The following is a 14,228-nucleotide window of genomic DNA, read 5'->3' as shown; positions in this document are numbered from 1 at the left end:
CTAGAACGGATGCACGGTTAAGAAAGCTTGGGTAATGTTCTGATCTAAAACAGAGTTGGAGTGTAACATTAGAATAACACACCCTCATGCTGATGTCTTTTTGTGGTGTAGTGTTTCATATCCCCACATTTCCCTGGTGCCAGTGTGTAACCACAGCCATCGAATCCAAGAACACCAAGACATACTTTCTCAAAATACAAGTTTGTGGCTTTGTGACGTTTTTGGAACAGGAGCAAAGCAGGTTGCAGGCCCTAATTAAAGATGCCAATTAAAGCCAGTGAATATGACACATCAAAGCAGCAGTTTTGGCTTCATATTGGTGTGTGTGTTCCTGACAAATTAAAAATCACACACCTCTAGTTATGATTACTTTACATTAGAAATATTATGATTAATGAGACTAACTCACACACACACACACACACACACACACACACACACACACACACACACACACACACACACACACACACGCACATGCACACACACACACACAGTCTTGTTGTGTTTGTTTCCATGGTGATGCAAATCACAATCGGAACCACAATCAGACTTACAATCAGAACCACAATCAGAAACAAAAATCAGACTCACAATCAGAACCACAATCAGAAACAAAAATCAGACTCACAATTAGACTCACATTCAGGACGAAAAATCAGACTCACAATCATAACCACGAGCAGACTCACAATCGGAACCAAATATCAGACTCACAATCGGAACCAAATATCAGACTCACAATCACAACCAAAAATCTAACTCACAATCAGACTCACAATCAGAACCAAAAATCTAACTCACAATCAGACTCACAATCAGAACCAAAAATCTAACTCACAATCAGACTCACAATCAGAACCAAAAACCAGACTCACAATCACAACCAAAAATCAAACTCACAATCAGACTCACAATCAGAACCAAAAATCTAACTCACAATCAGACTCACAATCAGAACCAAAAATCAAACTCACAGACTCACAATCAGAACCAAAAATCAGACTCACAATCACAACCAAAAATCAGACTCACAATCAGACTCACAATCACAACCACAATCAGAACCAAAAATCAGACTCACAATCAGACTCACAATCACAACCACAATCAGAACCACAATCAGAAACAAAAATCAGACTCACAATTAGACTCACATTCAGGACGAAAAATCAGACTCACAATCAGAACCACGAGCAGACTCACAATCAGAACCAAATATCAGACACAATCAGAACCAAAAACCAGACTCACAATCACAACCAAAAACCAGACTCACAATCACAACCAAAAATCAAACTCACAATCAGACTCACAATCAGAACCAAAAATCAGACTCACAATCAGAACCACAATCAGAACCAAAAATCAGACTCACAATCAGAACCACAATCAGAACCAAAAATCAGACTCACAATCACAACCACAATCAGAACCAAAAATCAGACTCACAATCAGACTCACAATCACAACCAAAAACCAGACTCACAATCAGAACCAAAAATCAAACTCACAATCAGACTCACAATCAGAACCAAAAATCTAACTCACAATCAGACTCACAATCCGAACCAAAAATCAGACTCACAATCAGACTCACAATCACAACCACAATCAGAAACAAAAATCAGACTCACAATTAGACTCACATTCAGGACGAAAAATCAGACTCACAATCAGAACCACGAGCAGACTCACAATCAGAACCAAATATCAGACTCACAATCAGAACCAAAAACCAGACTCACAATCAGAACCAAAAACCAGACTCACAATCAGAACCAAAAATCAAACTCACAATCAGACTCACAATCAGAACCAAAAAGCAGACTCACAATCACAACCACAATCAGAACCAAAAATCAAACTCACAATCAGACTCACAATCAGAACAAAAAATTAAACTCACAATCAGACTCACAATCAGAACCAAAAATCAGACTCACAATCAGAACCAAAAATCAGACTCACAATCAGACTCACAATCACAACCACAATCAGAACCAAAAATCAGACTCACAATCACAACCAAAAACCAGACTCACAATCACAACCACAGTCACAACCACAATCAGAACCAAAAACCAGACTCACAATCACAACCAAAAATCAGACTCACAATCAGACTCACAATCACAACCACAATCAGACTCACAATCACAACCAAAAAACAGACTCACAATCAGAACCAGAATGTGTATTTTCTGCATGTTGGAGAGCAGAAACCAAAGTAAAATGTTTCTCAGGAACAAAAGCCAAAAAAACAAAAACAAACAAAAACAATAGTTAATCCAATAGTCCATCTTTAATAATTCCCTCCCTTTTATTGTTCCTGTTGTAATCTGATGACTTTAACCTTCTATTCACCTAAACTGCAGTGTTCATGTACAGAAGTGATAATCTGAGTGTTAAAGAAGACGTTATGTGTGAATGTACCTGACACGTTGCTTTAATGTTTACTAGGTTAGTTAACTGTAGTCTGCAGCGTAAACTACAGCGTCTTTATGTTTTAATACTAAAACTATTCATGTTTCTGTTCTGACTATTGAAACAGGAAACAGTCCATATAATGAACTGAATTAAAGATATTTTATCATGCTCAGATTTTTTTTTTACGCAGTGAAAATGTGAATATTTTTTCTGAAACATTTACATAGATGCATTTGATTTAGACCTGTAGTAGATAAAAAAGAACCATATTTCTACACATAATTCAGTCACGTTATTCATATCTGTTGTAAATATGTTTGCTAATAATAAGCATTTACAATTATATTTTTTTGCTAATATAAAAATGAATGTAAGAAAATGCAATGTTTAATTACACGTGTTTGAAACATCAAGCTTACTTTATTTTTATAGATAAATTTCATTTAGATTTAATAGACAGATAATATTAATAATATATTGATTTATTAAAATGTTTTTTTTCTCTGATTTTCTGCTAGAATCTTAAAAACCATTATTTGAGTGAATTCACTGAAATCCCCAGAATGAAGTTGAACAGAATTCTCCTGCACTGTAGACTTCCATGTTACCCCAGTCATGTTACCCCAGTCATGTTACCTCAGTCAGTCTGTCTCAATCCCGCCTGACAGAATATGTAGGTTGTTAATGTTTCTGCAGCTAAACTCACTGATTCATCTCGCAGTGTGTTAGAGACAATCAGGAGACAAACACAAATCGATCTGATGATTTTTAAAGCTGTTTATTTCTAATAAACATCTTGAACTTCTAAAACACTCATTCAGGAAAACAGCAGACAGTCTGTAATGATATTAAAATAAAATGTATTGACTGTTGAATGGAGAGACCAGAGCCGATCCACAGCCTCATCCCTACACTAGAGTTTGAGATCTAATTGAATCTGTAACCTCCTTCTCACAATCACTGTCAGAGTTCCAACATCTACTTATTCATCATAATCCACTTTAACCTGTGAGTGTGTCCCATCCAGCACATCACGTCTGGGAAAGGCTCCAGATCCAACTCAACCCTGACTAAAATAAAGAGCTTACCGAAGATAAATTCAATTATTTATGTGTGTGTGTGTGCGTGTGTGTGTGTTGCATGTCATTTGATTATTTTTTCTTGCTTTCTTGTTACTCGATGGCGTAAACATACCATCCGTTCCTCTTTAACACATTGAGATCACGGTCTTTATTTTATTCCTCTTGGCATCACAAGATGACACAAAACCATATGGAGAGATCCACAGATAAAAGATGGCCACCGCTTGGTGTTTGTTTTGAACTGTAATCTGACGATAATTAATCCAGAGGATTGTCTAGTCATTTCTCCCGTCACAGAGGAATCTGCACGCAGATACGATAAGCTTGTTCAGCTACTTGACCAATTTATTTTAGATCATTTTTTTCATGAACGAACAGCAACCAGCTATAATCTCGGCTTAGCCTGGAAAGCCAGGGTACATTTTCTCTTCCTTGTGTAAACTGTAGTAGATAAATGTTGATGTCACTAAACCTGCTCTGCTCCCTCAGGTTCGCCTCAAGCACACAGCAGCTGGTCCATAACTCCATCCAAATAATCCTTTGGGTCATCATCCAACACTAGAACATTCAGGCCTACATGCTTTACTTTTAGTTTCATTTAAACATGAAATAAACAATTTGTTTCAAATTCTTAGATGGAAAAGGTTTCATGAAGGTCCGACTGTGTGTATGTGGTTAATAAAACGGCAGGAAAATGGTGATTGGAAGCCTTCAGTATGCTGTGAGATGCTCTGAGGTCCACACCAAGCTGTGGTATAATGAGAAATTATTAAAAACTGAAATCTGTGATGAATCCCATTTATTCTGATGTTCTTCTTAACACAGGCAGTGTTCTGCACCTAGTGACAGTCTTTGAGATACAGTCTCATTTTTCATTATGTGAGATATCAACAAAACCGAGCACGAGTTAGCAAAAGATTTCATCATGTCTGTTCATTAACGTGGGATGAGAAAGACTGGGACACAGTTGCATTCATTGTTCAGCGAGCTTTCCTTCACAGTGCAACCCACCGACAGCAATGAATGTTGATTGTGACCTTTGATAGAGCTTTTATTGGTGAGCCCAAAGCACTCAGGAGCTGTTCTGAGGATGAAGACGACGTCTCTCAGTAGCGTAGCCTGTGTTGAGGAGTGCTGTCAGAGTTTAGCCATGGGGTACAGTCAACGGTCGATGGTTTTGTCAGATTAGCTCAAACTCACCGACAGCGTTGAATGTTCACCGAGGCGAACGTGGACATGACGGTGAAGCGGGACGACGTCAGCTTAGCTTTCTCCTTGAAGGTCGATGTCAGGTCACAGGAAAATCAGTGAAACATCAGCAGCACACACACTATCTAATAACCCTGCTTACTGCTAACAGCTATGCTAAAAATACATGTTTGTTTAATTAAAGTCTCAGTTAATTTCTACAATGATTGTAAAAATAAATAAATAAATAAATAAATAAATAAATAAAAAGCACTCAATGAAATCTGAAAGGAAAACGTTCTGTGTCTGTGTTAAAGAGGCCTGTCTGATCATGAAATGCACAGTCTCACCGTGTCAGGTCACATTAAACACACACACACACACACACACACACACACGACTAAGTAACTGAATTTCTGTCTTGGAGCACTGCAGGATCTGGCCTTAATCCAAGTGACAGCATCCGCTGTGGGGGAAGAAGAGAGAGAAAGAGAGGGAGAGAGACAGAGAGAGAGAGAGAGAGAGAGAGAGGGAGGGGGGAGAGAGAGAGAGAGGGAGAGAGAGGGGGGGGAGAGAGGAGACGATGCTTTATAATACATTACTAGATTCTACACAGCAGACAGCAGTGAATTTGTGGTCTTGAGCACTGCATATTTCTATAATTACTATACAAAAGAAAGACGTTTTCAATGGTGCAGGTGTGGAAACTTCCGGTGCTTATTGTTAAGCTAGAGAGAGTCCAGAGAGTCAGGTGTGTTAAACTCAGGTGTGTTAAACTCAGGTGTGTTAAACTCAGGTGTGTTAAACTCAGGTGTGTTAAACTCAGGTGTGTTAAACTCCACTTCTTTATACAGGGATTAGTCAGTTTCCCAGGTCTCTCTCTCTATCTCTCTCTCTCTCTCTCTCTCTCTCTCTCTCTGTCTCTCTCTCTCTCTCTCTCTCTCTCTCTCTCTCTCTCTCTGTCTCTCTCTCTCTCTCTCTCTCTCTCTCTCTCTCTCTCTCTCTCTCTCTCTCTCGATGTCTCTCTCTCGATGTCTCTCTCTCTCTCTCTCTCTCTCTCTCTCTCTCTCTCTCTCTCTCTCTCTCTAAAATAAACAGAGCTCATTATTCTATAGAACAAGTGGTTACCATAACAGTTAAGTGGTAACTGATTAAATGAAGAGCATGAGTGAATTCATGTGACCTTTACAATTTCATAACACCGATTTTATACCATTTATATATTTATATTAAGTAAATAAGTCTTTTAAACATTCTCTCCATGGCTATACAAACTGCTGACACTTACCAAGGCTTATATATGTATATATGGCCTGACCAATCATGGGAGCACAATTATAATGAATTAGTAATCATGTTAACTTACAGTATATATAACAATACCTGGTGATGGTGCAGAGGCGTCCACGTGCTCTCTTCGGCTCCACATCTGATATGGTGCTTTCATGGAAGACAAAATAATGCTAAAAAAAATAAAAAGAACAAAACAACAAAGTTGATTTTTTCATAGAAAAAAATAAAGCATCAAGATTATCTTCAGAAGATCACCAGAAGTCTACACATAATACAATAAATAAATAATAAATGAATGTGGTAGTGTTTTGATGGACGGATGATATTTGGTTGTGAATATTCAAATAATTGACATAATAGTAGATGCTAGTCACACAGTATTCTCTCTCTCTCTCTCTCTCTCTCTCTCTCTCACACACACACACACACACACACACACACACACACACACACACACACACACACACACACACACACACACACACGATTTACTAATTGCATCCTTTATGAAGAAGTCACAGCTCTGGCATTCACCAGCCACCAATTTCCTACAGACAGAAGCACAGATGCACAACTCTTGAGTGTGAAAAGCCAATGCAGAATGATGTGTGCATGTCACATGTGAGTGTGTACATATTGTCCAGCTAAAAAGGACAAGCTTATTGGTAGACCGCCTGAAATACAAGCGAGTGAACTTAAAATCCACACGCTGCACATTTCTGTCTTTGTGCTACTCTAATTAACAGGCTGGAGATAAAGCTGTTAAAAAAAATAAATAAATAAATTATGTAATGCATTAAGTCTTTAGGCCTGTGGTTACCATTACTGTTAGGCTCCAAATCCCATTATTAGACACCGTCGCATGTTTAGATCACATTTTTTCCATTTTAGATAGTTGATGGATAATGACCATCCATCTGCTCCATACTGCTCCAGGAGATCAGTGAAACAAGAACCAAGCCATTAAAAGGCTCCTCATGTTAAATGCAGGGCTTTATAGTTGATGTGAAACTCAATAAGCAGCCAGTGTTGTGTGAGTAAGATCTGAACTAGCTGAATCTTTCTTACAGAAACAGACAGCAAGCAAGACCCTGTCATTACAAAAAAGGTTATAAACAAAAGCAATTTCTGGCAACTGATCTCATCTTTATGTGCTGTAGTGTGTAGAAAGCTGGATTACAATGATTACTACACTACACTTAAGTCCAGTTCATGGTGACTGTGACGCTTTCATGCTATTGTGCAATATGTGTGTGTGTGTGTGTGTGTGTGTCCCATCACACTTGAGACTGTATGTCAATCCATCCTAGTTTATGTTGTTGCTAGTGATTTTTTTTTTCTGTACAATTCTCCCTTACATTTCTATACAGCTGTACGTCGACATCTACATCCTGTTCGCTTAAACCCCACTCATCCCTCACTACCTACAGTCACACACATTTGTCTGTTCTGAATAAACTACCTGTGATTAACGGCATCGCAGTCGTTTAAAAAGTAAAAATTACTTAATTGTTGTTGTTTTTTTCTAATGATTTCACTTTTCTTTTCTTCTTGTGTTACGTCTATGAAGGATCAACACTAAGGGGTCGTCTTTAATTGTAGCTTTTCACATTCTGGTCATCTGAAGGACTAATCTGAACAACGAGTAGACACTGATGATATTATTTCAAAATAAAACTCTTGTGATCAGAGATGAGATTATAAATGAATTAGGCTTTTTAGCAGTCTGGACCTTATTCAGGACTTATCTACAAAAAAATCTATAAGGTTTCACAAGCAATTTTAAAGATTTAAAGGTGCACAATGTTTGAGAAACAAAACAAACGTGTAGCCAATGAGCAGAACGGGGCGTGTCTTGTCAATATGCGGCGGAGAGAGTGTTCAGTGCTCATGTGTGACATTAGCAGAAAGCGAATTAAACATTGACATGGCGGATACCTGCCGTTACCTCTGCCTCGGGTTCTAGGTGTTGAACGTCGTCTCCCGCGTGAAACAGAGCTAAACCTTTCACGCTACAACACACAGTACTACAAAAATATCCCCTCGGCCAGCTGCCCCAGCAGGTTCAGCCATAATAGTTGCCTGAGTTACGTCTGTATGTGTGGGGCGGAGCTATCAAAACAGGGGTGACACCCATTTGGGTTAGGGGCGTGTTTGTTTTGGTGATTTCAAATGTCAACATTTGCTTTCAAACATCGTGCACCGCACCTTTAACCCTAAATCAGTAAAAACAAACATTTCACACTGATTTTACTTTAAAAGACTTTTAAACAATATTTTGTTGTAAGATTTCTCACGTGCTCACAAATATGTAAATTATCAAATGCAAATAAATAAATACATGTCAGGTAAAGAAGAAAACGCTTGAGACGGGTTGACTGTTTAAAAAACACTTGGAATGTGCTTGGAAATTAAACTCCATAGTATTCTCAATATTTATAAAGAAAATTCCTTGACCAAATCCCATTCATCCATTCATAGTCACGTTTGTTCCCTTTAATATTTATATTAAAAAAAGTATAATTAGTGACATTTCTTTATCATTCTATAATTAATATCTTCCTGAATTATTCCCATTCTTTATTTAAACAACATTAACTTTTAGAATCATTCAGTTATAATCGCTGCACGTTTGGACACCACACTCCAGATTTTTCTCCAGAAGTCTGTAAGGGTTTTAAGCTGTAGATACAATCTGCAATAAATATTTCAAACGAAGTGTATTTGACAAACCAAATAATAAAAAAGTGTCATTTCATCATGATCCCTCGAGAGTTCATGATCTCCTGAAGCCCAAGGTTTTGTTTACATGTCCATAAGAGTAAGCAGATGAACAGAACAAAATCTTTGAGAATTAAATTAGGATCTGGAGACAGATACATAAGAAATACGACTATTCTTCATACAGACTTTATATGCTGTATGTGGAGGTTTGTGGATACCTGAGGTTAACGTTAAGGTTTGTCTATAGTAAACCTTCCCACTCTCTAGCAGCCAAAACAGCCTCATTATCCTGTAATGAAAAGAACTATGGATGTGGGCTTATTAAAGCCAGCGGTGAAAGTCAAGGCAACGGGACTATAACTGTAGGGGAGGAGAGTCTGACATGGAGGTCATCTGTCAGACATGTTGCTCAGGCAGCAGATGATGGTGTTCTACTGCTAAGTCGAAACACTACTTCAGTTTCAACACCTGGCAAAAGACAAAAGGCTGATTATGATGTTCATACAGTATAAGGGACATTTACGTAGGCACTGGGGTACTGGGAGATGTTTGACTCCTGGTGATAATGCATCAGTGAAAGGCCTAAAATTATACTCCAGTTACAGTGTAAAACAGGTGAAGCCTTAAGAAAAATTCATTATTTGGTAGATGATTTTACTAATGGACCCCTGACCATCACAACCATGTGTTTCTTCAATGAAGTCTGAAGGTCACAAGTGCCTGTGTAGGCTTTAAGCCTGAGGGCCCAAACTTGTTCCAGCATTACAACGCCCCTGAGCACAAAGCACGCTTGGATGGCCAAGGGTTGGTGTGGAAGATCTCGAGTGTCCCACAGAGCCTGACCTCAACCCTACTTCCTCAAACTATGCTTATGTGGCTGAATGAACAAAAATCCCCAAAGCCAATCTCCATCTAGTGGAAAGCCTTCCAAGAAGAGTGGAGCTTATTCTAACAGCACAGATGGACGGATATTATATATTTTCATTTGTTAAATAAAACTAACAATTCCGTTACTGATTTTTTTTTAATACTATCTGAACGATGATTCAACAGAATTCCAGCATTGTGTAATTCCACACTGGTTACAACATTCCTGTGCTTCAACTCATCGGTTGTGATGCTGACCGATTAGGTCACACATTTTCCCCCCGTACTCTTGACCAGAACACGATCACGAGAACTTGTCAGAGACGATGGCTTCTTTCGCTCCAAACCAGGTTCCTTCCCAGAGAATCACAACTTTAGAGCATGTAAGCCAGGTGGAACCTTCTAATTGGACATTTTAATTGCAGATCTGAATTAATAGGTCCAACACTGACAGTGTAAGCACATTTAAACAAAGCTGTGGGTAAATTAGAAGCAGACACCGAGTTAAGGAGAAGGCAGATTTTCCCATGACAACCCCCAGCTGGGGTCTGAGTCTCGCTTGTTCAGCAGAGCGTCTGTTAAACAGCGACGATTTCACTTACATGTGATCAGACCAGCTGTAGGCTAATGCATAAGACCTGTCTAACTGTAAGCCATGTATCCTGATGTTTAATATGACTTCAAGCAATTTTCAGCCAGCTGTTTGGTCATATTTTTTAATCATTTAAGCATTTGGTTTGGAATGTGCACCTCTAAAGCAACAGCCTGTAGGCCTCCATGGAGCATTCAACTATACAGTATTTACAGAGTGACCAAAAAACTTTTCATTTTAATTTTGTGTTTTTGATTTATTTATACTTCATTTTAATAGTTACTTCTTCATTATAGATAAACATGCTACATTATTTAGCATAAAGTCTACCTAGCATAAAGTGCACCCCAACCATCACACCCACGTGTGGTTCTTCCCCAAACTGTTGCCACAAATATTAATTGTATAGAATGTCTCTGGACGCTGCAGCATCACAGTTTCCCTTCACTGGAACTAAGAGACACAAACCCTGTTCCATCATGACAAGAGCTCCATGAAGACACGATGTAGAAGAACTCGAGTGTCCTGCACAGAGCCCTGACTCTGACTCAACACCACTGAACACCTTAGGGATGAACTGGAACACAGACTGAGCCCCAGACCTCCTCAATCTTACACCATCAGTGTCTGATCTCACTAATGATTGGAACACTCCAACATTTAGAGGAAAGCCTTCCCAAGTGGATGGACCACATGGCTGTTGATTGAACATGTAAAGTTGTGATGATCACATACGTTCGGCCATACAGGGGATGTCTAAATATCAGTTAGTCCACACTTAAGCCCAGAGCAGTAAAATAAGGGAGTTATGAGATCAGTTTTTTTTTATTAGGTCTTACTAATGACAGAAATAATCCGAAGCACAGATCCAACATATCTATTAGTGATGGAAAAAACAACAATCATGAAAAGAAACCTCAGTGTGTAAAATCATCATTTCACTGAATAAATTTAACTTGTGTACGAGACACAACACTAAACACTAGAAGTAAGATGGCGTACAGCTGTAAAATGAAATACAGAGAGAATATCTGTCTACAGTCACCTAACAACCAATCTCTGCTGTCATGGAGTTAATAATATGGAGCTCAACACCGTAAACAAGCGCCTGTGCCAGCATGCAAACAATAGAAGGCTGGCATTGTCAGTGGCGGTGACACACTATGGGAAAATTATACACGCATTTCTTTGGCTTGATGAGACTATATTCTGAAGGTTATAACAACTCTAATGGTTAGAATGTGGCTTGTGGCTTTCGCTGTGATCCAGAGCTATCGGTTCTCTCACAAAATGCAGATGTTTCCCCTTTTGTGAATGTTCTTCACTAAAAAAAACGATTCACATGACCAGTGTGCTGTATATATATATATATATATATATATATATATATATATATATATATATATATATATATATATACTATATTTATCTATATAGTATTATGAGTCACTGATATGTCCAGGGATTGTGTGTGTGTGTGTGTGTGTGTGTGTGTGTGTGTGGATAGATATGCTATGAACAAAACCTACCTACATACATACAAGTTGCAAAGCATGAAATCAGAACTCTGATCATTAACCTGAGGTAAAATGACATGTGCTGTGAGAGCTGAGTGGAAATACATACAGCTAGATGAGTCAGTCAGTGAGTGACAGGTGGACCGAGAGGTGCAGAACAGAACTGAGAACGTGGGGGTGAATTAACAGTACAGTCAACCCGATGCAGGGGTGAGACGTATGATGTTAAATCTCGTCTAGACTGGGTTCTTGGTTCAAATATTTATTTAATTCTTCGTTCTAAAAATATCTTTATCTACAACCCCAGACAACCAATGAGAAAGGAACTGGAGATAAAATGGAAATTGCAGAGCACGGGTGTAGGATTAGGACTCTAGACAAAACAGAGTCGGCCATTTTGAGTTCTCTCTCCTCTGAACGAATTGTTATGGAACAGATACAGCAGTGTTTCATGCTCTTTTCAGCAGAGGTGAAAGTTTTATGGAATTTTAATCCTGACTTTTAAAAGCTTGCACGTTAGTAGGGAATGAATTCACTGAACTGAAATGTTCCCTTCAGCGTTTTTACTCACCCTCTCGCTTCTGTCAGTCTCAGACGCATGTTTGTTTTCTGGAGTCAGCGAGATGGTGACGCACTGATACGGAGTATCGCTGCAGCTGGCAAAGAGAGACAGAAAACCTCATTAATGTCCCAGCTTCACCTTTCACAACCTCCATTTAGAGAACAAAAAAAAAAAAAAAACCCAAAATACATTTATTTATTAGCATCATCGCGTGTAACAACACGGTTCATAAAACTGAATGATCCACTGGCTGAAATGTAATGTTTTTTTTTTCCGTCTGCTTTACCATAACGGGCCTCATTTATCAAGCTGGATATAAACTGATTCATCTGTAAATTGTTTATAGGAACATTTACACGGGAACTTCACAAGAATATCCTGTAATTTAGGGGAAGTTCTTATTCTGCTAACAAAAAGACACACATTCATCAGCTAGGAATTATAATTTGCATTGGATATAGATTTAAAATCACTTCATTTTTTTATTCCAGCATTTAGCAAATCCTTTTATCCCGAGTGATTAATAGAAGAAGTTTTAAGTGTCTATCAAAACACACATCCTCGTGATGCTACAGTAAGTCAGGGAACGAGAGGAGCATCCAGAACATTTGATTTATTCCACTGCCTTTAACTAATGATTATAAAAAGAAATAAAAAAGGAAGTTTGTAATCAACACAATAAATGAGGATAAATAAAAGCATCTGAAGGCAGAGGACACGGTGGTGTATAAACAGAGGTGGGGTCGGTCTGTCTGAGTCGCGGAGCTGTAAACCGTAAACATACGCCTCCGCTAACAAAAGATTTATCACTCGTCATTCTTCTAAGGGAAAGTCTGTGAAAGTCTGTGTAAATAGCGCTGTAGGGATAAACTGTAGAAGTGTGTAAGATGGATTATAAAAGTGTGTTCACTTTGTCTGGGCGTCATCTTTTAACACTGAGCCGGATCTATTTTCTCCTGTTTCTCCTGTTCTCGGTGTAATTTCTTTTCATCTCACTCGGTTCAAACCTCATCCACCTTTTTTGTCATTTGTCTCGAGATTATTTCCTGTGATTTAGTAGATTTTTTATCGCCACAGGAGCGAGTCAGCGAGAGAAGCTAAGAACTTTTTCTTTCACGCTCAGGATTAAAATTGTCCTCGTGTTTTCAGGCGTCTGTGCTTGACCTTTAATGGGGTTTTGTGGGTGTCACAAAAAAAAAAAAAAGTTCTCTAAAACTTTTATAAATCTGGTGGAAATTATTAGTTGACACCCAAACATTTAAACCCGACTTGAACGAGGCCTAATGTTAGCGTGGATTAAACTAGTACAGTACGGCGCTAAAAATATTGCCCCACGAGAGGCAAATAAAGGCACGAGGAAAAAAGGATGACGCTCACGAGTGCGGTGTTCATGTTCCATTAAACAGCTCGACTCGGATCTTACGCTTTATCACCAATAAAACAAACGATCACATTCCATCTAAATTAGACTGCAGAATAATGTGTTGACTCAGTTGTGTTGTTCATTTCAGGAAGTGAGGACAATATCAGCAGCTTCATGAGTCACGGCACAGAAAAAGCGGTCGCCTGAATTAAACACACAGTAAATATCATTTTCAGCTCACAGCTCATCCACAGCTGCTGAGTCGAGCTCAAGGCTACGCTGCCGGTCAAGCTGTTCGTGTCGGTCTTCTTATAGCGGAGGGTTTTAGATAATAACGCTGTTCTGTCTGCTTGGTGCAGGTCGGTTTATATACAGCATGGAAGGTTAAACTGAAAAGATATTAAAGTTCACGAGACCACAAAGTAAACCGGGAATCGACGACTGATCCCAAACATCACAATGTCTGTAGATTTAAGGTTGACGAAAATAAACCTTTTCTTGTAACGTACTACTTTTTCGTCTTGTATGACGTACTACTTTGTATCCTGTATGAAGCTTAATAAACTTCTGTCTATATATATAAAAATATCATTAAAATAAAATGACACCG

At 38.6% G+C, this 14,228-nt stretch overlaps 1 long non-coding RNA gene across 1 annotated transcript in view; it reads right to left on the bottom strand.

Moving 5' to 3' along the window:
• Positions 1-3,187: 3,187 nt before the first annotated feature.
• Positions 3,188-14,228, bottom strand: part of LOC113661689 — a 29,973-nt gene continuing 18,932 nt past the window's right edge. Inside the window, exons 3-5 of the long non-coding RNA XR_007140053.1 lie at positions 12,265-12,349; positions 6,084-6,163; positions 3,188-5,166 (exon numbers count right to left, since the gene is read on the bottom strand). This is a non-coding gene — a long non-coding RNA (uncharacterized LOC113661689). The remainder of the gene's footprint in view (positions 5,167-6,083; positions 6,164-12,264; positions 12,350-14,228) is intronic.

The sequence above is a fragment of the Tachysurus fulvidraco genome, chromosome 2 (genome assembly GCF_022655615.1).
Source record: "Tachysurus fulvidraco isolate hzauxx_2018 chromosome 2, HZAU_PFXX_2.0, whole genome shotgun sequence".
NCBI classification, from domain to species: Eukaryota; Metazoa; Chordata; class Actinopteri; order Siluriformes; family Bagridae; genus Tachysurus; species Tachysurus fulvidraco.
The sequence above is the reverse complement of the archived record's forward strand: the minus strand, read 5'-3'. Positions and strand labels throughout refer to the sequence as shown.